This window comes from Phyllobates terribilis, unplaced genomic scaffold (assembly GCF_046119375.1).
Source record: "Phyllobates terribilis strain yellow unplaced genomic scaffold, ASM4611937v1 Scaffold_12__6_contigs__length_324123572, whole genome shotgun sequence".
NCBI lineage: Eukaryota > Metazoa > Chordata > Amphibia > Anura > Dendrobatidae > Phyllobates > Phyllobates terribilis.
Genome location: NW_027362772.1, coordinates 307,492,289 through 307,518,453, shown reverse-complemented (window position 1 = coordinate 307,518,453; position 26,165 = coordinate 307,492,289). Strand labels below are relative to the sequence as shown.

The 26,165-nt window shown below is 43.3% G+C and overlaps 1 protein-coding gene across 4 annotated transcripts in view; it reads left to right on the top strand.

Annotated features, from left to right (window-relative positions):
• The window catches only part of PKNOX2 (PBX/knotted 1 homeobox 2), a 392,364-nt gene that overhangs the window by 102,147 nt on the left and 264,052 nt on the right, over positions 1-26,165 (top strand). For all 4 annotated transcript variants that reach the window (XM_073657345.1, XM_073657347.1, XM_073657344.1 and 1 more), the window contains exon 2: positions 9,700-9,755. The gene's annotated coding sequence lies outside the window, so the exon portion shown is untranslated. The remainder of the gene's footprint in view (positions 1-9,699; positions 9,756-26,165) is intronic.

Here is a 26,165-nt window from a genome sequence, read left to right as displayed (position 1 = left end):
TTTATTTTTTATTTTATTTAAACCTGAGATGTATTTTCTTAAAAAAAAATACAGTGTCAATTCTATTAGTGCTTTTACCCACTGAGATCAATCGGGATTTGTAGAAAGAAAAACTCAGTAAAAATACTAAATTTCCGCTGCGGTTTTATGGTGATAGAGTTCTTCATGTAAAAATAAAAGCGTCAAAAACTCTACATGTGAACAAGCCCTTAGGGTGTGTTCACCTAGCACACTGGCTTTTTTTTAATATATATCAGAAGCCGCAGCGCTCTGCTAGCTTCACTGTGTAACAGTTTCCACTAGTGCCCTGAGGACCCTCTTAACTTATAACGGGGTCCATTGGGCTCTGTCATGATTTCTGTCATGTTGACGTAAACCATAAGACTGAATTCATCGCTATGCCAAACTGAATCAGACAGTGATCGACAGGCACAAAGAGGGGTCCATAAGAATACACTGGTGCAAGTACTGTTTGGGATGTGAATACACTCATACCGGTGCATAATTCCTAATTTTTAATTTTTCTTTTATTTATTTTTTTTTCATTTTACCACTTTAAATGTGAGTATGTGTGTGTATGTATATATGTATATATATATATATATATAAATATATACAGTACAGACCAAAAGTTTGGACACACCTTCTCATTTAAAGATGTTTCTGTATTTTCATGACTATGAAAATTGTACATTCACACTGAAGGCATCAAAACTATGAATTAACACATGTGGAATTATATACTTAACAAAAAAGTGTGAAACAACTGAAAATATGTCTTATATTCTAGGTTCTTCAAAGTAGCCACCTTTTGCTTTGATGACTGCTTTGCACACTCTTGGCATTCTCTTGATGAGCTTCAAGAGGTAGTCACCGGAAATGGTTTTCACTTCACAGGTGTGCCCTGTCAGGTTTAATAAGTGGGATTTCTTGCCTTATAAATGGGGTTGGGACCATCAGTTGTGTTGTGCAGAATTCTGGTGGATACACAGCTGATAGTCCTACTGAATAGACTGTTAGAATTTGTATTATGGCAAGAAAAAAGAAGCTAAGTAACGAAAAACGAGTGGCCATCATTACTTTAAGATGTGAAGGTCAGTCAGTGCGAAAAATTGGGAAAACTTTGAATGTGTCCCCAAGTGCAGTTGCAAAAACCATCAAGCGCTACAAAGAAACTGGCTCAAATGAGGACCGCTCCAGGAAAGGAAGACCAAGAGTCACCTCTGCTTCTGAGGATAAGTTTATCTTGAGTCACCAGCCTCAGAAATCGCAGGTTAACAGGAGCTCAGATTAGAGACCAGGTCAATGCCACACAGAGTTCTAGCAGCAGACACATCTCTACAACAACTGTTAAGAGGAGACTTTGTGCAGCAGGCCTTCATGGTAAAATAGCTGCTAGGAAACCACTGCTAAGGACAGGCAACAAGCAGAAGAGACTTGTTTGGGCTAAAGAACACAAGGAATGGACATTAGACCAGTGGAAATCTGTGCTTTGGTCTGATGAGTCCAAATTTGAGATCTTTGGTTCCAACCACCGTGTCTTTGTGCGACACAGAAAAGGTGAACGGATGGACTCTACATGCCTGGTTCCCACCGTGAAGCATGGAGGAGGAGGTGTGATGGTGTGGGGGGGCTTTGCTGGTGACACTGTTGGGGATTTATTCAAAATTGAAGGCATACTGAACCAGCATGGCTACCACAGCATCTTGCAGCGGCATGCTATTCCATCCGGTTTGCGTTTAGTTGGACCATCATTTATTTTTCAACAGGACAATGACCCCAAACCCACCTCCAGGCTGTGTAAGGGCTATTTGACCAAGAAGGAGAGTGATGGGGTGCTACGCCAGATGACCTGGCCTCCACAGTCACCAGACCAGAACCCAATCGAGATGGTTTGGGGTGAGCTGGACCGCAGAGTGAAGGCAAAAGGGCCAACAAGTGCTAAGCATCTCTGGGAACTCCTTCAAGATTGTTGGAAGACCATTTCTGGTGACTACCTCTTGAAGCTCATCAAGAGAATGCCAAGAGTGTGCAAAGCAGTCATCAACGCAAAAGGTGGCTACTTTGAAGAACCTAGAATATAAGACATATTTTCAGTTGTTTCACACTTTTTTGTTAAGTATATAATTCCACATGTGGTAATTCATAGTTTTGATGCCTTCAGTGTGAATGTACAATTTTCATAGTCATGAAAATACAGAAAAATCTTTAAATAAGAAGGTGTGTCCAAACTTTTGGTCTGTACTGTATATATATATATATATATATATATATATATATATATATATATATGTATATATATATATATATATATACATATATATATATATATATATATATATATATATATATTAGTACAGACCAAAAGTTTGGACACACCTTCTCATTTAACCCCTTAACCCCCGAGGGTGGTTTGCACGTTAATGACCAGGCCAATTTTTACAATTCTGACCACTGTCACTTTATGAGGTAATTACTCTGGAACGCTTCAATGGATCCCCCTGATTCTGAGATTGTTTTTTCGTGACATATTGTACTTCATGATTGTGGTAAAATTTCTTCGATATCACTTGCGTTTATTTGTGAAAAAAATGGAAATATGGCGAAAATTTTGCAATTTTCAAAATTTGAATTTTTATGCCCTTAAATCAGAGAGATACGTCACACAAAATAGTTAATAAATAACATTTCCCACATGTCTACTTCACATCAGCACAATTTTGGAACCAAATTTTTTTTTTGTTATGGAGCTATAAGGGTTAAAAGTTGACCAGCGATTTCTCATTTTTCCAACAAAATTTACAAAACCATTTTTTTAGGGACCACATCACATTTGAAGTCACTTTGAGAGGTCTTTATGACAGAAAATACCCAAAAGTGACACCATTCTAAAAACTGCACCCCTCAAGGAGCTCAAAACCACATTCAAGAACTTTATTAACCCTTCAGGTGCTTCACAGGAATTTTTGGAATGTGGAAGAAAAAAATGAACATTTAACTTTTTTCACAATAATGTTACTTTAGACCCAATTTTTTTATTTTCACAGGGGTAACTAGAAAAAATGGACCCCAAAATTTGTTGTGCAATTTCCCCTGGGCACGCAGATACCCCATATGTGGGGAAAAAACACTGTTTGGGCGCACGGCAGGGCTCGGAAGGGAAGGAGCGCCATTTGACTTTTTGATTGTAAAATTTGCTTGAATAATTAGCGGACGCCATGTTGCGTTTGGAGAGCCCCTGATGTGCCTAAACATTGGAGCTCCCCCACAAGTGACCCCATTTTGGAAACTAGACCCCCCAAGGCACCTATCTAGATGCATAGTGAGCACTTGGAACCCCCAGGTGCTTCACAAATTGATTCTTAAAAATGAAAAAGTGTTTTTTTTTTCACTTTTTCATTTTTACGAATCAATTTGTGAAGCACCTGGGGGTTCCAAGTGCTCACTATGCATCTAGATAGGTGCCTTGGGGGGTCTAGTTTCCAAAATGGGGTCACTTGTGGGGGAGCTCTAATGTTTGGGCACACAGGGGCTCTCCAAACGCAACATGGTGTCCGCTAACAATTTGAGCCGATTTTCCATTCAATTTGTTAGCGGACACCATGTTGCATTTGGAGAGTCCCTGTGTGCCCAAATATTGGAGCTCCCACACAAGTGACCCCATTTTGGAAACTAGAACCCCCAAGGCACCTATCTAGATGAATAGTGAGCACTTGGAACCCCCAGGTGCTTCACAAATTGATTCGTAAAAATGTAAAAGTGTTTTTTTTTTCACTTTTTCAATTTTACGAATCAATTTGTGAAGCACCTGGGGGTTCCAAGTGCTCATTATGCATCTAGATAGGTGCCTTGGGTGGTCTAGTTTCCAAAATGGGGTCACTTGTGGGGGAGCTCCAATGTTTAGTCACACAGGGCCTCTCCAAACGCGACATGTTTCCAATTTGTTAGCGGACACCATGTCGCGTTTGGAGAGCCCCTGATGTGCTTAAACAGTGGAGCTCCCCCACAAGTGACCCCATTTTGGAAACTATAGCCCTCAAGGATTTTATTAAGGGGTATAGTGAACATTTTGAACCCAGAGGTACGACACAGAATTTGATAACATTAGGTCATCATATTGAATAAGTTGTCATTAGTCTTGAGCGCAAGTGCTCGCTACTTGAGTTTGCATTGGGTACTCAGGTATGCACCATGTACTGCGTGTGCTCGAGTGACATGCTCGAGTCCCCGCCCGGATGTTTCACGGTTATTAGACACCCAAAAAAAAACATGCGGGGATCGCTCGTGCATGGCAGGCAATCCCTGCAAAATTTTTTTGGCCGTGAAGCATATGGGGCGGAGACTCGAGCATGTCACTCAAATACCCACGATACTCAATGCATACCCGAGCACCCGATGCAAACTCAAGTAGCGAGCACTTGCGCTCAACACTAGTCGCCATATCGTCATCTTTTTTTCTTACTTTTGAAAAAAATCCCAACCCCATCACAACCCCAACCCCAGCCCTAACCGTAGCACAACCCTAACCGTAGCACAACCCTAACTTGAGAGTTTATTTTTTACGCCGTTCCTCATGCGGTATAAGTGATTAGACGACCTTATTCTTCGGGTCGGTGAGACTACAGTGTGTTATTCCAGTTTTTGTTTGGCGGTATGGTGATAAAGCATTGTTTTTTGTTTAGTTTTTTATTTATTTTTTTTACCGTGTTTACTGAAGGGGTTAACTAGTGGGACAGTTTTATAGGTCAGGTTGTTCTGGACGCTGCGATACCAAATATGTGTACTTTTATTGTTTTTTTTTTATATAATAATATTTATTGATGGGTACATTATATTTTTATTTTTGGTGGATTTTTATTTTTATTTTTTTTTTTATATTTTTACAATTTTTTTTTCATTTTTTTTTTTTAACTTTCTGACAGTTTTTATACTTTATTACTTTGTCCCACTCTGGGACTTTCACTTTTTTTTCTCTGATCGCCTGCATGGCACAGGAATGCAGCACCATCCCTGTGCCATGCAGGTTGTCAGCTCTGGACAGGGAGAAGATTGTTTGGAGATGCACTGCGCATGTCCAAAAAATCTTCCTGCTGTCTGGTGACCCGGATGTTGTCATGACGACATCGGGTCGTCATGGCAACATTCTGGAAGCCACGGCAGACAGCGCTGGAGGCCGGAAGAGGAGGTGAGTATCTGCGATCACCTCCCCTTGCCACCGCAATGCTGCGATCGACTTCGATCGCAGCATCGCGGGGGTTAATGTGCTGGGAGCGGTGCGGGACCGCTCCCTGCACATAGTACCGGGCGTCAGCTGTGACAATCAGCTGACACCCAGCGGCAATCGCGCCCGCACGGCCTGTGTGCGCGCGCGATCGCCATGACGTACTAATTCGGGTCTGGCTCTTAAGTCCCAGGGCACACGCGTATTAGTACGTCTAATGTTGTTAAGGGGTTAAAGATTTTTCTGTATTTTCATGACTATGAAAATTGTACATTCACACTGAAGGCATCAAAACTATGAATTAACACATGTGGAATTATATACTGAACAAAAAAGTGTGAAGCAACTGAAAATATGTCTTATATTCTAGGTTCTTCAAAGTAGCCACCTTTTGCTTTGATGACTGCTTTGCACACTCCTCAAAAAATAAAAGGAACACTCAAATAACACATCCTAGATATGAATGAATTAAATATTCTCATTGAATATTGAATGTGCTGACAACAAAATCACACAAAAATCATCAATGGAAATCAAATTTATTAACCAATGGAGGTCTGGATTTGAAGTCACCCCCAAAATTAAAGTGGAAAAAGACACTACAGGCTGATCCAACTTTGATGTAATGTCCTTAAAACAAGTCAAAATGAGTCTCAGTATTGTGTGTGGCCTCCACATACCTGTATGACCTCCCTACAACGCCTGGGCATGCTCCTGATGAGGTTGCGGATGGTCTCCTGTGGAATCTCCTCCCAGACCTGGACTAAAGCATCCGCCAACTCCTGGACAGTCTGTGGTGCAACGTGATGTTGGTGGATGGAGCGAGACATGATGTCCCAGATGTGCTCAATCGGATTCAGGTCTGGGGAACGGGCGGCCAGTCCATAGCTTCAATGCCTTCATCTTGCAGGAACTGCTGACACACTCCAGCCACATGAGGTCTGGCATTGTCCTGCATTAGGAGGAACCCAGGGCCAACCGTACCAGCATATGGTCTCACAAGGGGTCTGAGGATCTCATCTCGGTACCTAATGGCAGTCAGGCTACCTCTGGCGAGCACATGGAGGGCTGTGCGGCCCTCCAAAGAAATGCCACCCCACACCATTACTGACCCACTGCCAAACCGGTCATGGTGAAGGATGTTGCAGGCAGCAGATCGCTCTCCACCGCGTCTCCAGACTCTGTCACGTCTGTCACATGTGCTCAGTGTGAACCTGCTTTCATCTGTGAAGAGTACAGGGCGCCAGTGGCGACTTTGCCAATCCTGGTGTTCTGTGGCAAATGTCAAGCGTCCTGCACGGTGTTGGGCTGTGAGCACAACCACCATCTGTGGACGTCGGGCCCTCATACCACCCTCATGGAGTCGGTTTCTAACCGTTTGTGCAGACACATGCACATTTGTGGCCTGCTGGAGGTCATTTTGCAGGGCTCTGGCAGTGCTCCTCCTTGCACAAAGGCAGAGGTAGCGGTCCTGCTGCTGGGTTGTTGCCCTCCTACGGCCCCCTCCACGTCTCCTGGTGTACTGGCCTGTCTCCTGGTAGCACCTCCAGCCTCTGGACACTACGCTGACAGACACAACAAACCTTCTTACCACAGCTCGCATTGATGTGCCATCCTGGATGAGCTGCACTACCTGAGCAACTTCTGTGGGTTGTAGAGTCCGTCTCATGCTACCACGAGTGTGAAAGCTCAACAACATTCAAAAGTGACCAAAACATCAGCCAGAAAGCATTGGTACTGAGATGTGGTCGGTGGTCCCCACCTGCAGAACCACTCCTTTATTGAGGGTGTCTTGATAATTGCCAATAATTTCCATCTATTGTCTATTCCATTTGCACAGCAGCATGTGAAATTGATTGTCAATCAGAGTTGCTTCCTAAGTGAACAGTTTGATTTCACAGAAGTTTGATTTACTTGGAGTTATATTCTGTTGTTTAAGTGTTCCCTTTATTTTTTTGAGCGGTGTGTGTGTATATATATATATATATTTATATATATATATATATTTATATATATATATATGTTTTTTGTTTCCTGCACAGGGTAACTGATGTGTTGATTATTTATGCAGCAGCTATAATCTACCGTGTGTACATATATGAAATATATATATTTATATTCACTTTTGTTTTACACATTTGGCATAAAAAATCAGTGGGAAAATAAAAACTTACATATTAAAGAGAAAAATCAGCATGATAAATAAAAGTATGCAATAATGTAAGTGCCTGTATATGAAACTAATGTGAATTTATACGTACGGGCACTGTGCCATCGGCGTATGGGATCGAGAGTATGTATTAGAAGGTTTGCGGTGGTGGATCAGATGTCTGACTGATGACAGACATATGAGATATGAATTACATTACTCATGCCCCTGTCTCCAGGACACAGCAGGTCAGCGCTATGTATATGTGACACCTGCTAGTCCCCGGCACACAACTATTGGTCCTATTTAACCCTTTATATTGATGCACATTGAAGACTTCAAGGAGCACTCCTTAGCATAATTAGATTTTTTTTTTTCCTTGCATCTAGTCTACAGGGGTCGTCACATCGAGGGTGGGTTCATATGAGTGTATAAAAAATCATTAAGCCAAAAAAATGGGACTATTTATTTTCTTACTGGTTTTCATCAGTATATACTGTCATGGCCGAAAGTGTTGGCACCCTTGAAATTGTTCCAGAAAATTATTGCGGTTACGCATGTTTATTTCCTTTTGTGTGTATTAGAACAACACAAAAAAAGAGAAAAAAAGGCAATTTCACACACAGATCCAAAAAGGGCCAGATACAATTGTTGGCACCTTTCCAAAATCGTTGGTAAACAACTCTGTTTCAAGCATGTGATGCTCTTTCAAATTCACCTGTGGCAAGTAACAGGTGTGGGCGATATCAAAATCACACCTGAAACCAGATAAAAAAGGGGAGAAGTTGACTCAATCTCTGTCTGTGTGTGCTACACTAAGCATGGAGAACTGAAAGAGGAGAAGAGAACTGTCTGAGGACTTGAGTACCAAAATTGTTGAAAAATATCAACAATCTCAAGGCTGCAAGTCCATCTCCAAAGATCTTGATGTTCCTTTGTCCACGGTGTGTAGCATATCCAAGAAGTTTACAACCCATGGCACTGTAGCTAATCTCCCTGGACGTGGACGGCAGAGGAAAATTGCTGAAAGGTTGTAACGCAGAATAGTCCGGATGGTGGATAAGCTCCAATCTAGTCCTAAAGAAATTCAAGCTGTCCTGCAGGCTCAGGGTGCATCAGTGTCAGCGCAAACTATCTGTCGACATTTGAATGAAATTAAACACTATGGCAGGAGACCCAGGAGGACCCCACTGCTGAGAAATAGACCTAAAAAAGCGAGACTGCAGTTTGCCAAAATCCTTCTGGGAAAGCATCTTGTGGACAGATGAGACCAAAGTAGAGCTTTTTGGTAAAGCACTTCATTCTACTGTTTACTGAAAACAGAATGAGGCCTATAAGGAAAAGAATACAATACCTACAGTCAAATATGGTGGAGGTTTATAGATGTTTTTTTTTTTTTTTGCTGCCTCAAGGCAAGGCATCAAGAAATCTGAAGATTACCATAGGATTTTGGATGGCAATGTAGTGCCCAGTGTCAGAAGGCTGGGTTTGCATACTAGGTCATGAGTCTGCCAGCAGCAGAATGACCCCAAACATACCTCAAAAATCCCCCAGAAATGGATGGAAAGAAAGCGCTGGAGAGTCCTGAAGTGTCAGCAATGAGTCCGGATCTAAATCCCATTGATCACCGGTGGAGAGATCTTTATATTGTTGAGAGAAGACGTCTTCATATATGAGAGACCTGGAGCAGATTGTAAGAAGAGTCCAAGATCCCAGCCTAGAGGAGTAAGAAGCTGATGGTTATAGGAAGCGATTGATTGCAGTTATTTATTCCAAAGGGTGCAACCAAATATTAAGTTGTGAGTGCCAACAATTTTTTTTTCCGGCCTATTTTTGCAGTTTTGTGTGAAATTATCTCCAATATTTGCCTTTTTTTTTTTTTCTCTTTATTTTTGTATTGTTCCAATACACACAAAGGAAATAAACATTTGTATAACAAAACATGTGCAATTGCAATAATTTTCTGAGACAAATACTTCATTTTTTCTGGAACAATTTCAAGGGTGCCAACACTTTTTCAGCCATGACTGTATATGACACTCAAAAAGTGGGAATGGGATCTTATCACACTGATGAAAAAAATCGGACCATATCTTTTGTGTGTGTGTGTTGGAGAAAAAAAGTAATGCTATGTGAATGAAGCCTGAATCTGCAGTTGCCATTTTATATATAACATATATTGTATGTTGTTCTAAGTGCGGTCAGGACTCAGCGGTCTTATGATTTCGTAAGCGTCTGTTCCAGTGATTTACACGTTAGTGATAATTAAGCTGCTGACGGTTTAGCGTTGGAGGTGATCACTAATGACGCTTTGCTTCTTTTCTTGCAGATGACCTCAGTTTTCGGTGATAAGGTCATGTCGCCCTTCTATCAGCACTGAACACAGTAAGTTAATGGCTTTGCCGTCATTTTATTTTGATTACCAATTGTAGCAATGTAATTTTAAGACGTTTCTAATTTTTTTTTTTCCATCTTGCACATTTATGGCATCTCCATATCTTATAAATGTCTAATAGATTGTGGGTCCTACTTTAATCCGATCTTAACTATTTGGTCCCTTTCGTTCTGAGGAGATAAGTCGTTGTGTCGGGCAGTGGCTCAAAGCCCCCAAACGATACACATTAGACTAAAGTCGGCTAAAACTATTAATATTGTCAGGATCGGCCATTAATCTAAAGTGTATGGGGGCCTCTCAACTTTCCCACAACAGATGTCAGGGGAAGAGAACGTTCTCGTTTATTGAACTTGAAGGGCCGATCTTTTTCTTCAGGGTGGAAATAAGTCACAGGCGGAGCAGCCTGGCGGAAGGGGAGGGTGGAGCAGCCTGGCGGAAGGGGAAGGCGGAGCAGCCTGGCGGAAGGGGAGGCTGGAGCAGCCTGGCGGAAGGGGGAGGGTGGAGCAGCCTTGCGGAAGGGAGAGGCTGAGCAGCCTGGCGGAAGGGGGAGGCTGAGCAGCCTGGCGGAAGGGGGAGGCTGAGCAGCCTGGCGGAAGGGGGAGGCTGAGCAGCCTGGCGGAAGGGGAAGGCGGAGCAGCCTGGCGGAAGGGGAGGGCGGAGCAGCTTGTTGGAAGGGGAGGGCGGAGCAGCCTGGCGGAAGGGGTAGGCGGAGCAGCCTGGCGGAAGGGGAGGGCGGAGCAGCCTGGCGGAAGGGGGAGGCTGAGCAGCCTGGCGGAAGGGGAAGGCGGAGCAGCCTGGCGGAAGGGGAGGGCGGAGCTGCCTGGCGGAAGGGGAGGGCGGAGTAGCCTGGTGGAAGGGGAGGGCGGAGCAGCCTGGTGGAAGGGGAGGGCGGAGCAGCCTGGCGGAAGGGGAGGGCGGAGCAGCCTGGTGGAAGGGGAGGGCGGAGCAGCCTGGCGGAAGGGGAGGGAGGAGCTGCCTGGCGGAAGGGGAAGGCGGAGCAGCCTGGCGGAAGGGGAGGGCGGAGCAGCCTGGCGGAAGGGGAGGGCGGAGCAGCCTGGCGGAAGGGGAAGGCGGAGCAGCCTGGCGGAAGGGGAAGGCGGAGCAGCCTGGCTGCTACTCTCACTGAGGTTACATTCATGTAGATTGGGAGGGGGGAGTCAAGAGAGTTATCAGTCGGCTGAACAACTATTCGTCCAACAGCTGTCTAATGTGTTTGGGGTCCTTTTCTCTTTCTACTGAGAACACATGGATACTCAGCCAAGATGAGCATACATACAGGTGCATCTCACTAAATTAGAATATCATCCCAAACTTAATTTATTTCAGTTCTTCAATACAAAAAGTGAAACTCCTATATTATATAGAGTCATCACAAGAAGAGTGATCTATTTCACGTGTTTATTTCTGCTAATGTTGATGATTATGGCTTACAGCCAATGAAAACACAAAAGTCATTATCTCAGTAAATTAGAATACTTTATAACAACAGCTTGAATAATGTTTTTAAAATCCAAAATGTCCTACTGAAATGTCTGTTCAGTAAATGCCTCAATACTTGGTCGGCTCCTTTTGCATCAATTACTGCATCAATGCGGCAATGTGGCATGGAGGGATCAGCCTGTGGCATGGAGGGATCAGCCTGTGGCATGGAGGGATCAGCCTGTGGCATGGAGGGATCAGCCTGTGGCATGGAGGGATCAGCCTGTGGCTGCTGAGGGGTTATGGAAGCCCAGGTGGCTTTGATAGCGGCCTTCAGCTCGTCTGCATTGTTGGCTCTGGGGTCTCTCATCTTCCTCTTGACAATACCCCATAGATTCTCTATAATAGATCCTCTATGGGGTTAAGGTCAGGCGAGTTTGCTGCCCATCAAGCACAGTGATACTGTTGTGTGTAAACCAGGTATTGGTACTTTTGGCCATGTGGACAGGGGCCAAGTCCTGCTGGAGAATGACATTTCCATCTCCAGAAAGCTTGTCGGCAGAGGGAAGCATGAAGGGCTGTAAAATGTCCTGGTAGACGGCTGTGCTGACTTTGGTCTTGATAAAACACAGTGGACCTCCACCAGCAGATGACATGGCCCCCCAAACCATCACTGATTGTGGAGACTTCACACTAGACCTCCAGCAGCTTGGATTGTGTCCTCTCCACTCTTCCTCCAGACTCTGGGACCTTGTGGAGTGTGTCAGTGACTGCCTTCTGGACATCTGTCAAGTCAGCAGTCCTCCCCATGATTGTGGAGCCTACTGAAACAGACAAAGGGACCTTTTTAAACGCTTAGGAAGCCTTTGCAGGTGTTTTTTTGTTAATTATTCTATTTTACTGAGCAAATTACTTTTGTGTTTTCATTGGCTGTAAGCCATAATCATTAACAGAAATAAACACGTGAACTAGATCCCTCTGTGTGTAATGACTCTATATAATATAGGAGTTTCACTTTTTGTATTGAAGAACTGAAATAAATTAACTTTTTAATGATATTCTAATTTAGTGAGATGCACCTGTATGTATAATATGGCTCGGACATCAAGGTGCCGGGTTTGTCCCAAACATCTTTTTTTTGGTGCAAAGAATAAATGTCTATAACAAATATGTGGTAAAAAAAAGAAACGCAAATATGATTTAAAATAAATGTATTTTTCAATTCCCTGAACCAATGTATTGGGCAGTTTGTGGAATTATGCTGACTTTGTTACAACATAACATAATGGAGGTCACGTTTCTGTCGCTCCTGTCGTCACATAATGCAGGTCACGTTTCTGTCGCTCCTGTCGTCACATAATGCAGGTCACGTTTCTGTCGCTCCTGTCGTCGGTTCTCTCAATTGTTTGATATTTCTTCAGTTAAATGAGCTGAAATATTAACCCCGCAAAATTCCCGCTAAGACTTGGTAACCAGTGATCGGTGTCACTCAGAGGCGCTGGTGGATATTTGATACCTCGGTGTGGAGTGTTTTCATTTCAGGGGTGTGGAAAGTGCTGACGGCCCATGAGAGCAGCTTCTCCCTGGTCTCCGATGGTTCATTAATGAGCGCTGTGTGTACAGGGTATGATCACACATCACTGGAGATTATTGACGAATAATTTTGTTATTTTTTTTACGTAGCTGCTTTGTAAGCGTTCGCCTTTGTCACCTGTGTGAATTGTATTTACGAGGGTTATTTTACACTACACGACCTCATGGTCGCCGATCGGCAGTCGTTTAATGGCCTGTTTAGACCGTACGCACACTGATCACTAACCGTGCGTAGGCTGCCATTCTTCTCAGCAGCACATTACCTCTTCACACTGGCCAATGTGCTGCCGAGAACAATGATTTTTTACATTTGCTTTTTCACCTGGTTGATTATCGGGAGACGATTTCACTTTAACTTGAAGCCAAGTTCCCACAATGAGTATTTAGTGCTTATTTTGATGCACAGATTTTCTGCACCATTTTAGCTGATTATTTGCACTTTTTCATTGCGTTTTTGTTTTTGCATATTTTTATTTTTTTTTTTGCTTTTCTCCAGTTGCAGTTTTCGTCTCTTTTTTTTATCCGATGTCTTAAATCAAGCTATTTTTATTTTAGAAATGTCCTATTTTCTGATCTTTGATAAAACTTTTTGATAAAATCATGTGTGGATTACATGCGTTTTACAGCAAGTAACGCAATAAAAAATGCATGTGTTTTTTTGTTGTTTTTTTTAATGCAGATTTTCTGGGAAAAAATTGTAAACATTATACACAAGTGTTGGGAATAACCAACACTTGTGTATATTCTCCAAAGTTTTTTTTTTCTTTAAACTAACTTTTCAGTGTGTCATTACTGTCTATTGGAAAGATGTGAACCTCTGAGTAATATTTACACCCACACTAAATGCAGTGATACTTCTCTCCAGATTTCTGTCACTTTGCTATCCTGGCTGCGTGGGTGGGCTTACAGCTTTACTAACAGACGGAGGTTTTCATAATTCATTTAATGATATAATTTGCTTTATGGAAAGTGACATCACATAAGTCTCCCTGGAACCTATCAGAGTCTGTCTGGTATGAAGCCATCATATAGTCGTTAACCTTATTAGTACAGAAAAAAAAAAAAACCTTGCGGAATAGATAAAGTCTTTCATTATCATTGTAATACTTTGTAAAAGTTTTTGCGATAAAACGAACCGCCTGTAGAATAGATCTGACATCAAAAAATATGTTTTAACTCGGTGGGAAACTTGTAGAAAAGTATAACAAAAAAAGGACAAAGTAATCAGAGACGTTCCCATAGTGTCCTTGCATTGTAGATCAGCAAAAAAATCGTGAAATTTCCCAGTAAAGCGATAGAAATAAAATAATTAAATTCCCCTTAAGACTTCAAGTTTTTCTTTTATCATCAGAAAACTGCTTACTTTTTATATCATGTTTGTTTGTTTTTTTATTACAATGGTGTTTTTTGTATATCAGGATCTATATATATATATATATATATATATATATATATATATATATATATATATATATATATATATATAAAAAAAAAACTATATTAGTAATCTTGCAGTTTTTACACTGGCCACTAGGGCTATTTTAGACTCCTATTTCTTGTCTTTTCAGGAAAAAATTTTAGCAGTTTCCTTATAATCCAAAACAAGCAGGGAAATACATAGAAATCATGGGGCCCCATAGCAGAAGTTCTATTTGCCCTTTCCCCCCGAAAAAAAAAAAAAGAAGCAAACCTTAATATTCGGCAGGTGACAGAAGATCATATCTCACAACTTTGCAGCCCTTACAAAGTAATTTTCCTCCCATTGAAGCCACTAGCTTGCCCTTTCATTGCCCCCATAAAGTATGATGCCAACTATAGTGCACAGATAGTACTGCCTTCCTCTCTGGTCGGAGATGGTATAGGTTCAGGTAGTGTTGTCTCCCTGTAAAAGATGTTTGCACAGATAGTACTGCCTTCCCCTGTGGCCGGAGATGGTGTAGGTTCAGGTAGTGTTGCCTCCCTGTAAAAGATGTATGCACAGATAGTACTGCCTTCCCCTCTGGCCGGAGATGGTGTAGCTTCAGGTAGTGTTGTCTCCCTGTAAAAGATGTTTGCACAGATAGTACTGCCTTCCCCTCTGGCCGGAGATGGTGTAGGTTCAGGTAGTATTGCCTCCCTGTAAAAGATGTATGCACAGATAGTAGTGCCTTCCCCTCTGGTTGGAGATGGTGTAGGTTCAGGTAGTGTTGCCTCCCTGTAAAAGATGTATGCACAGATAGTACTGCCTTCCCCTCTGGCCGGATATGGTGTAGCTTCAGGTAGTGTTGTCTCCCTGTAAAAGATGTTTGCACAGATAGTACTGCCTTCCCCTCTGGCCGGAGATGGTGTAGGTTCAGGTAGTATTGCCTCCCTGTAAAAGATGTATGCCCAGATAGTACTGCCTTCCCCTCTGGCCGGGGATGGTGTAGGTTCAGGTAGTATTGCCTCCCTGTAAAAGATGTATGCACAGATAGTACTGCCTTCCCCTCTGGTTGGAGATGGTGTAGGTTCAGGTAGTGTTGTCTCCCTGTAAAAGATGTATGCACAGATTGACCAGAGGGGAAGGCAGTACTATCTGTGCATACATGTTTTACAGGGAGGCAATACTACCTGAACCTATGCCATCTTTGACCAGAGGGGAAGGCAGTACTAAGATGGCGTAGGTTCAGGTAGTATTGCCTCCCTGTAAAACATGTATGCACAGATAGTACTGCCTTCCCCTCTGGCCAGAGATGGTGTAGGTTCAGGTAGTGTTGCCTCCCTGTAAAACATGTATGTACAGATAGTAGTGCCTTTGACTGGAGATGGCGTAGGTTCAGATATTATTGCTTTCCTATAAATAATGTATGCATATACAGTAGCACCTTTCTGATGTAGGCACAGGTAGTACTCTCTCTCTCCATTTCTCAATTGATGATGCAGGCACAGTTAGTACTGCCTTCCCCTCTGACTGGAGATGGCGTAGGTTCAGATATTATTGCTTTCCTATTAATAATGTATGCATATATGTAGCACCCCGAGGGCTCGGCTGCTACAGGGGTATTGCACCTCAAACCAGAGGTGCGGTATTCCATTCCCGGGTAAGGATGGAGTGTGGAACTGAGCTCAGCAAGCTGCATGCACTACACTCATCCCATTTCCGGGGGACAGAACTACGGTACTCCCACCAGTTAGATGTGCAGGTACGACAGCGTCTGTCCCTGGCTGGAGTGGGAGGGGGGTGGAACATCCCAGTAGTGTAGGGGCAGATAGGGGAGGGGCTCTGGGCATAGAAGTAGGAGCCCATTGGGTGCTAGTCACCTGGGCTCACACATAGAGGGAGTATATATGGTGGGCACCATCTTAGGAACAGGGTCAGAGAGTCCAGGAGAGAGTTCAGCCAGGAGAGCTGACAGGGAGCTGTGGCTCCGGCTGGGCCCAGCTCCAGGGCCAGGCCTGTAGTGGAGAGGAGAAGGAAGAAAGGCCCAGAGACGCAGGACAAGAAGGAGCCCTGAGAACCCATGAGTGACCAAAAAGGGTGAAGGGTTGGCAGAAGAGGGCACCGGATCCCAAACTGACGGAGGCAAAACATCCTTAGTCAGGAACCGGAGGTCGTGGTCAAGTTTTGCCACGACCCTCACCACATCCACCAGGAAGGTACACCACGAGTAGGGTCAGGAAAGCCATAAAAGGTTTCGCCATTGAGAGACCCGAGGGAACCGGACAAAGGTGGATCCCTGGTGGGGACGGCCGGAGAGAGAGAGAGCTCAGGACCACGCTCCGGAATTGCCTGGGGGTTAGCCGAGTCCCGCACCTGGTGGACGCAGCACGGCTCGGGTGGTCACTCCCGGCCGAAGTGACTGAAGTAACACCAGTGAGTAAAAACCCTGAAACTGCATTATACGTTTCTGACTCTCCTTGCTGCACCATCACTACCTCCATCATCCACATCTGCTGCCCTGAGGCCATACCCCTCCCGTTGGGGGTTATACCATCTACGCTGCACAAACGTACCACCGGCCTCAGCGGACTGTCCTGCAGCGGCAGCCCTAAGGCTGCATTCAACGGGTGGCGTAGTCGACACTTAAACAACATCTACTGCTAATACATCGCCGCTCAGTTTGACTCCCTGGGCACGGACCGGGTCACCGCCACGAGACTACTACCCCCATCTGATCCGGATCCGGGTAAGCTCCCCCGTGCGCGCGATGCCGCGCGAAGCAGCAGGCCCAGGGGCGCGTCATATACAGTAGTACCTTTTTGGTGAAGGCACAGGTAATACTCTCTCCCCATTGATGATGCAGGCACAGATAGTACTGCCATCCTGTTCAACAGTACTGTCTCCCCGAAACCCATGAGTCCAGAGCTTTTACAATACATTGTATCAGGGGATTACAATGCGTCACTGCCACCTGGTAGAACTGTGGGGAGAAATAGGTTTTTCTTTGTCCTTAGCTCTTGCAATATAAAAAGGTCTGTAGTGTAAATGGTGGACCCGCGTCTCCCAAGTAATTCTTGTAGTAAAGCCTCGTCATGTCGCCCCCTTCTTCAATAACATCCCTTACATCTGAGCCGGCCGCAGATTCCATCCAAACCTGTTTATGCAATCGAAATTACTTCTGACCCCAGAACATTTAATGCGCTCCGGTGTTTACACAGCTGCCGATAAGCCCAACAACAATAATTAAATATCGATATGTGAGCAGAGGCGAGGTACCCCCGGGGGATCCCCCCTTTATTAGGGCTGTATAAGGCTCACACGTTATTTTAAGGTGGGATGTATGGCACTTTTAAGAGAAAATCAAATAACACAAGTAGCCAGAAATGTCTGAACCTTTTTGAATAACTGAATATTTCTATATTTCTTAGGAGGTTTATTTTTAAAGGGCGTCTTGTCACCCCAAATTTACACTACAAGCTCCCCACGTAGACTTGTAGGAGATGGAGAAACAATAAATAAATCAATTTTTTTTTTTTATCTGTTGCCCCTCAAAAAAAAAGCTATTTTGATGTAATATGCAAATTAAGGTGCCGAGTTCGTCCTGAATGTGGCTGAATAATACCTCGGTGCAGCGCTCCACCCACTTGCATAGATCACTGCCCTCCTCCTGTGATTGACAGTGGTGCTTGTCCAGAACGAGCGCTGCCTGGAGATAAACCTCCCGTTATGTGAACAATGTCCCTGTGCAGGAGCGAGCACAGAAATTGCTCATCACTTCAGTGCAGGAGAGCACACACATCACCAGTGCCATAACTATAAACTTCGGGGCCCCGGGGTAAAACTTCATAGTGGGGCCCAACCACCCAAGGGGGCCCCAAACTGATGGTAAAAAATTAGTTTTTACCATCAGTTTGGGGCCCCTTGGGTGGTTGGGGCCCCGGGGCAGTGCCCCCGCTGCCCCGGTTGTAGTTACGGCCCTGCACATCACTCACTCATTCCTTGGAATTAATATCAATGCAAGACTGCACCTACACCAATCCTAAGAATGGGGATATGAAATAGTGGGGCCCAACCACCCAAGGGGCCCCAAACTGATGGTGAAACATTATTTTTTACCATCAGTTTGGGGCCCCTTGGGTGGTTGGGGCCCCGGGGCAGTGCCCCGGTTGTAGTTACGGCCCTGCACGTCACTCATTCCTTGCAATTAATATCAATGCAAGACTGCACCCCCACCGATCCTAAGAATGGGGATCTGAAATACACACACGCCACTGCCGTCATTCTCTGTGTAGGGATAAAAAACAAGAGGTTCTGCCTGTGTAACACCGTGGGCAACAGATGAAGGGGAATCTGGGGGTCGGACGCTCCCCTGATTATTCATAATCCAATTGTGGCTGCTGCTCTGGCCGCTGTACTTTCACCAAATGGAGAGAGGAGTGCGGTGGGTCCTGGGCGCTGCCGCTAACAAATGATAATCCAGGAGGGAAGTATAAAAAAACAAAAAAACTTCCAATTTATTGCAACGCGTTTCGGAGTAGAACCTACTTCTTCCTCACATGTCTGAGGAAGTAGTAGGTTCTACTCCGAAACGCGTTGCAATATTTTGGAAGCTTTTTTTTTTACCACCTCCTTTGTCAGCGTCAGTGCCCGGGATCCACCGCACACTTCTCTTTTACTTTTCGTTCTCTGTGGACCTGCTGGAGATAATTTAGTGCAGCAAAGTTTAAACTAGGAGGAAACTCTGGACTCCACTTGTCGGTGTTGTGTTTTAAGCCGGATAAGAGCATAAAACGTCATCAATTAAAGAAAATATCACTTACTGTAGCTATTAAATTCCTCCAATCTCCAGTGATCTCTGCTCCGTGATCTCCTAAATCACAAGTATCGTTCACATGATGACTGTAGCCAAACCCCCGGGTTCGGTAGTCACATGCCGCACCTCACATGAAGGATGTGACTATTTTTGTTTCAAGATTTTGTACAAAAAAAGATGCTAAGAATACGGGCGACGTTGGTGGACAAGATGAAGAAAAGTTGCTTTTGGATAAAATTGTAGTTTTCGCAAGAGCAAGCGATTAAAAGTGGAACCACCGATTCCAGTGAAGTAGAGCGACAACTTCCTAAATGAGCAGCTTTGTTTAATCATACCCCCTGTCCAGATGAGTATTGTCTTCTGAATCATTTTGTTTGCCTAACGAGATTTCACTAATTAAATCTCCTTTTGGATGGTGTGACTCTTGCCGCAGGGTAAGAGCGGGTTTTCCGAGCCCCGTGAGCTTACATTTCTACTCCACTTTCAGGATGGCAAAAAAAACATGGCTTTTTTTTTTTTTTTTTTTGTGTGTGTGTGTGTTTGTAGCACAGGCTTTAAAATTAATTAGTTTTCTTTTCTTTTTTTGTTGCAGTCAAAAGGTACCTTGTTTTCTAAAACCACTTTTAATAACCTCTCTTGTTTTACAAGCCACTTTAATTCCAGACTGCCTACTACTCCAATCCCCGCTGTGGCTTGTCCACCCCACTGTTCCCCTGTAGACTCGTTGTGCCGAATTACAGATGTAATGGACAGTTATGGTCCCACTACTTGCATTTTTTTTTTTTTTTTTACTTTAATGCCTTAATTGGCATTTACAAAGAGCCATTAATCAAATGGGTTTTGATTTTTGTTTGCTCAAATAGAATATAAAAGCGACTCTTAAAGTCCTTACATAGTGAAAACACAAATAGTCAAGGCCTGCAAGACGTAAAGGGGAGCTTCAACTTCAGCAAAATTTTGTGTGAGATGTCTGTAACCCCTTCCCAAAAATTATTTTAAGATTATATACAGCAGCAGCAGCAGCATCTGTGATGGATTAAAATGAGCAAAAACAGTACAAAAAAACATTAAAAAAGCATATAAAGTGACGTTTATAAAATCAGGATTTACAGTATCCAGGGGTTTACAACATTGTGGTTCACCAAACTCTTTGAAGCTACAACTCCCAGCACATTCTGACCTTTTATATAAGCTCGAGAGCTAACGGATGGAAATCAAAGAATTAGAAGATGCACAAAGCCATGTAAATCAAAAAAAGTAGTAGGAATTGGAAGGAAAAAAAAAATCATAAAGTTACAAAAACTACTTTTGTTAAAGAAGAAAACGTTAACACTTATCATGTGCACTTCCTTTTCAAGGTTTTAGATGAGCATGTTACATCGCATGGCCTATAAGTCTCCCTACACCAGCTTGGCAGTCTCCTTTTAGGCAAAATTTTACCCCCCCTTTTACCCAGCCAACCAGTCCAAAACAGCTGTCTGACTGGTCTCACGTTTGGCTTTATGGCCTTCATCCTGTAGCAAGGCTCTTGAGCTCTTCCTCTATAAAGAGGCTATTTGCATATTATTTCCCAGGAAGCATTGCATGGCCTGTAAATCTCCCTACATCAATTTGGTGGCCTCGTAAGGAGAGACTTTTCTCCTTAAGCTATGTGCAAGTGGAGTATTTTTGATGCCTTAACTTTTTTTGTTCATTTTTTTTGGAACCGCTTTAGAAAATGCCCTTTATTCGGGGATTTTTTTGGAAGTTTTTTTAATGTCATGAACCATTGTGGAAGATTATTTCTAATTTTTTATTTTTTTTTTTGCAGCCTTTAGTTTGGAGCGTTTTCCATCAGCAGCCGCTTCAAAGAAATAACATGCGTTATAATTTTCTACCATCAAAACTTTAAGTGTGGGGGGGGGGACACTCAAAAGACTAAACATGTTAACAGCAAGGTGGTTTTACAATAGAAATTCTTAAGAAGAGCAAGCATTTTTTTTTTTTAAGCAAGTTTTTTTTTTTTTTTTTTTAGCAGACCTGTTCCAAAAAAAAAAGCTGTGTGTGCACATAGCCTTGGGCATCCTTGGTAGACAGAATCATTCTAGGTCTGTGCCAATGAGGAAGGATGGTGCTGGGGAAACATCCTAAATAATGGAGAAATTCTGTTTTTTTATGGTCAGAGCACTCTACATATAGGAGGTCACGGCCGATCTTTATCCCGTGTGAGCGAGCGGCACCAGACAGATATACTACCCCTGAGGGCCACACACCAGGCACATGGGGCCACTCTCCACCGATTGGCATCACTGCACTGTATGATAAAATATATTTATGGACTTCCTCCTTCCATTGTTTTTAACAGTTAATATATTATAGTTTACAGCATTTTTAACTTTCAAGAAGTCTAAAAGTTAGCAAGGTGCAGCCAACATCCATCTCGGCCGAAGCAAGTTGGGTTTAGTCTTCAGTTTACTGCCTTGAGCGTTGAATAATTTTGCCCTAAATAATTTCTTTTTGATTAACGCAAAGTAATGCTCGCTGGTTATCATACAAAAATATTTCTCTTGTTTGATTTTCAGAACTTTTGACTTCATATCTTATTTCTTAGTCCACCTTTTGAGCAAACCTTGTTCTATAGAAAGAACAGGATTCTGGGCAGGCAGCCAGGCGTTTTAATCAGTCGTACTCGCTCAAAGTATAGGATTTCAGGCCACCTGTTGAGATGGTTTCAGCCTTGATTTTTTCAGATGCGTCTCGTAGACGACGGCGGCACACTGTTCTGCTTCCCAAAGTGTTTTCTGTTAAAAATAAATGTCGTTATGAAAGTTTTTTTTGTTTTTTTTCTTAATGGAGATAACTTGGCGATCCTACAGGTGACCTTTTCCCATGGTGGATCATCTAAGATCTTTAGACATTCCGACATAGTCGCACGTCGTTGCCCTGGAGCCTAAGCGCCATTATTTTCTGCAATTACTTGAATGCGTTGACCTTAGCGTTCATTCTTGTGATCTCTAAGACCTCATGTGATTTTTAGCCCAAGAGCTTTATATACACTATCAAGTAACGGTCAAAAGTTTGGAATCTCCTTTTAATTCTTAGTGGAATATGCACATTGTAGATTCAGACTGAAGGCAGCAAAACCTTGAAGAAAGGCTACGTATGGAGACGAGGAGTAAAGAGAAACATGTGAAACATAATGGCATTAAAGCCTAGGTTCCCCACAGTTCTCCCCTTTTACTCTGACAGCTTTACACCCCTCCTTATTCTCTGTGCAGCTTCATCACGTCGTCCCCTGGAGGTTTCCAATGGTCTTGGAGTTCCCGCAGGTGCTGAGCGCTTGTCGGCTGCTTTGCCTTCACTCTGCGTCCAACTCATCCCCAACCATCTCTATCGGGGTGAGGTTGGGTGATTGTGGAGGCCAACCTCTGTCCCTCTCCTTCTTGGTCACATGCCCTTATGTACCCTGGAGGTGTTTTGGGTCATTGTCCCGTCACAACGCAAATGATGGTCCCACTAATTGCAAACCAGATGGGATGGCGGTCGCTGCAGAACGCTGTGGTGGCCATGTTGGGTAATATGCCATGAATTTGGAATAAAGCAAAACGAGCGGTATTGTGAGGGATCTAAGATTGAACCCATACTCTGGTTTGTTTCTTTACTTCTTGTTTCTATATATGTTCCTTCCTTTCTTTGCAGTTTTGCTGCCTTTTTAATCTGAATCTACAATGTGCACATTCCAATAAGAACAAGTAAAACCATTGCATGAACAGGTCTCCAAACTTTCGATCAGTAATGTATGTTAGTGATGAATTAGCCCTCGGAATCGCAATATTTTAGGTTAGATGATTGGCGAAAAATTAACTTTTACGCCAACACAAAGTAGGTTCCAAACTGCAGCCAGCTTTATTTTATCATACATGGGCATTACAACGCAAATTAAACACATCGTCTGTCAGTCCGTTAGTTAGCCAGGACCAGTCCTGGCGGGGCACATATTCCTGCCGGACTTAGGTGTCATAATCGCGCCCCCTTGGCGTGATAGACATCGCTGTCCTCCATCATAACTTCCGGCCAGGACATCCCACGCAGAGACCTTACATTCCGCACGCGACCTAGGACGGAGGACGATGATTGTCACTCATGCCGAGGAGGAGTGATTATGGCACCCAAGGCAGGGGGACATAAACACCTCGCCAGACTAGTCCTGGCTAATTATGAGCAGCGATATAAGTGATTTTTGCCGCTCAGATGAGCAGAGTTTTGGAACACCAGAACGTTCATTAAAATACAGAAATTGGGCTTTGACAGATATTGGTGGCAATCAGACAAGGTCAATTTAAGATTTGTATCCTATGAAACTAAGTTTGGGTCTCAATCAAAAACAATTCCAACTAATAATTTACCTCCAACAGTCTTTAGTCATTTCGTCAGGAAGCGTCTTCCAGCAATCCTCCCCGACTGAACTGCTTTTTTTCGGAATATCGGTTTAGCGTAGTAGATAAGCCCTCCACCACGTGTTTGGGGGCTCTGGTAACGCTGCAGACGTCTGTCGTAGGGGACCAGCTGCCAAAATTTTGTAGGAGGATGGAAGAAATTCTGCTACCAAGATCATCGTCCTTTGGTGATTTAACACGTGCAGACTTTTATTCCGAATTGGGGAAATGAAAGTTCATTGATTTTTTTTTTTTTTTTTTTTAATAGAAAGAGGAAAAAAAAACTGCAGAAGTAAGAATGTAATTGCAGCTTGCGCTACGGTTATCTAAATTTTTAATAAACATTTCACAATGCCGAACTGCCAAAGCGAGATCATAAAAATTAAAATTTAACAAATTGCAGGATGTTACGCTGCGTATGAGACGATGACTTCCAGTCGCCAGGGTCCGCGGTAATGAAGTGTAATTTGCTGTTTCAGAGTCGCGCTCAGTGTGGATGCTAGCCGTATTAAATTATGCCGCGTCTCCTACCACTTCTGCTGCAAGTATGCAAAAATCTTGAAGCCGTAGGAGCCGTGCGAAGAAAGATGAGGGCAACAATCACACTACGCAGGGTTGAAGTGATGATTCTTGGAGATCATGATAGATATTTACATATGGGCAAAAGAAAGGAACTATTGTGATTACGGGTGTTGGGTAGGGAGAAAAAAGTTGATTTTTGTTTAGCTGGGAGTTACACGTTGTGTCCATGTCCTACACAATTAATTGGAACCAAATTACCCTCCACATTTATATCCAAAGTTGTTCAGCTCTTATAGGATAGGTCTCATCGCCGGGGGTCCCATTGCTGGAAACTTGGCTGTTTACGTGAAATGGGTCCTAACTCCAGTGAGATGGAGTTTGATTTGAGCTGTGGTCACGCGTGTCCTACCACGGTAGCAATGGGCCTCACAAAATCTGTCACCCTTGGTACTTGACTGTCTCTGCTGATGCTGAAAAGGTGCAACTGCGCCATTTCGACTGCCACCACCTTTTCCCACCACTTCAATATAGTAGCCCGATGAGTTACATAGTTACATAGTTTATAAGGCCGAAAAAAGACAAGCGTCCATCCAGTTCAGCCTATTTCTTGTGCACTGCAGCTATTCCGCAGCGTTGATCCAGGGGAAGTCAAAAAAAAACCCATGCGCTATAGGCCAATTTACATCATTGAGGAAAAATTCACTTCCCGACTCCAATCTGGCAGTCAGATTAAATCCCTGGATTAATTAACTATCACTAAGCATAAGATGTAATTTTATTGTTCTCAAGAAAGGCGTCCAGGCGTTTGGGACCACCATTCTTGTGTTTGGTGGAAGCCCAGAGAGTGGTGAGACCCCCCCAGCGATAAATCATTTATCGTCTGTCTGAATGCAGCAGCTTTTGACCTCCTTTCCTTGGCAGAAACTATCACTATCGGGGGGAGTTGTTGTCATTGCAGCAAAACTCTTAGTATTTCACTGGAGTTCACGTAATCCTTGAAGTGCTGGTTATCGGTGCACCGGGTGTCACATATGTTACTGTTAAATCATGGTGTCTGCGAATACATGTTGTGCTGTGATCAGTCCATCTGTATTTTTACTATACGTTTCTTTCTTTATCAGTAATTACCATAAAGTTTTGGGTCATTTGACATGAAGAAAAAAAATTGCAGTGAAATTGAAAACTGTTGGAGCCGAATAGAACCGTCTGCTTGGCCGGAAACTCAACATCTTAAATCCAATTGTCAGCAGCATTTACACAAAGAGATAAATCAGATGTTCCAGAATGTCATATTCTCAACATTTTTATTGTCCTAAGGACTTTATTATTTATTTATTTAACGGCCTTCAGCTCAATCTCGATCCATGTCGATCTTGAGCAAGCCTAGATAGGTCCACCTGGGTCTTCTCTGCCGTTATCTTGATTGTATCAAGCCATCGGGTTACTGGTCTTCCTCTTTGCCTTCTTCCTTCTATTCTTCCGACCTTGATGTACTTAACCATCTCTTCATATGGTGTCCAAAGTAGGCAAGTCGTAGCTTAGTGATCCTTGCTGACATGTCTGGCTTGATTTGTTCCAAGATTGATTTGTTTGTTCTTCATTCCATCCATGTGCCAGGAATTCTGTTTCCTTCCACAGTTTGACCACTAGTGGCGGCTATTGTTCACTTTAATAATTTTGCTGCAGTTTCACTCCTTACCACTGGAGGCTGCTGTTGTGTTCTACAATTGCCCTTTTCCAAGATGGCGGATTCTGAATCTATGTAATCCATCTTGTTTCCTGTTTGGGCCTACTTAAAGCCGCATGGATCTATCACTCATTGCTTGAGTATTGTGTCTAGCTGTTAGCTTAGCTTCAGTCTCCAGCTCCTGAACATTCTTACCCAGTCTGTTCTAATTTATCTACGAATTGTTTCCTACAACTCCTTGCAATCTCCAAGAACTTCTACTACAGCTTGCTGTTCCTGCTTGTTCTCCTTCGGCCACTGGTTTCCAGCAGTACTATGCCAGTATCATAACACCATGTTATTGATAAGCTCCTTCTCCAGCACCACATTTTGAAGGCATCGATTCTTCTTCTGTTTTGTTTCTTTATCGTACAGGTTTTGCATCCGAATGTTCCTACAGAAAAGACCGGATTATGTACGAGCCGTGTCTTCATCGCCTGTGAAATGTTCCTCAATTTGAAGACCTTGTCCAGTGACTTCATTATTGATTTGCCCATGGCTATTCTCCTTTTT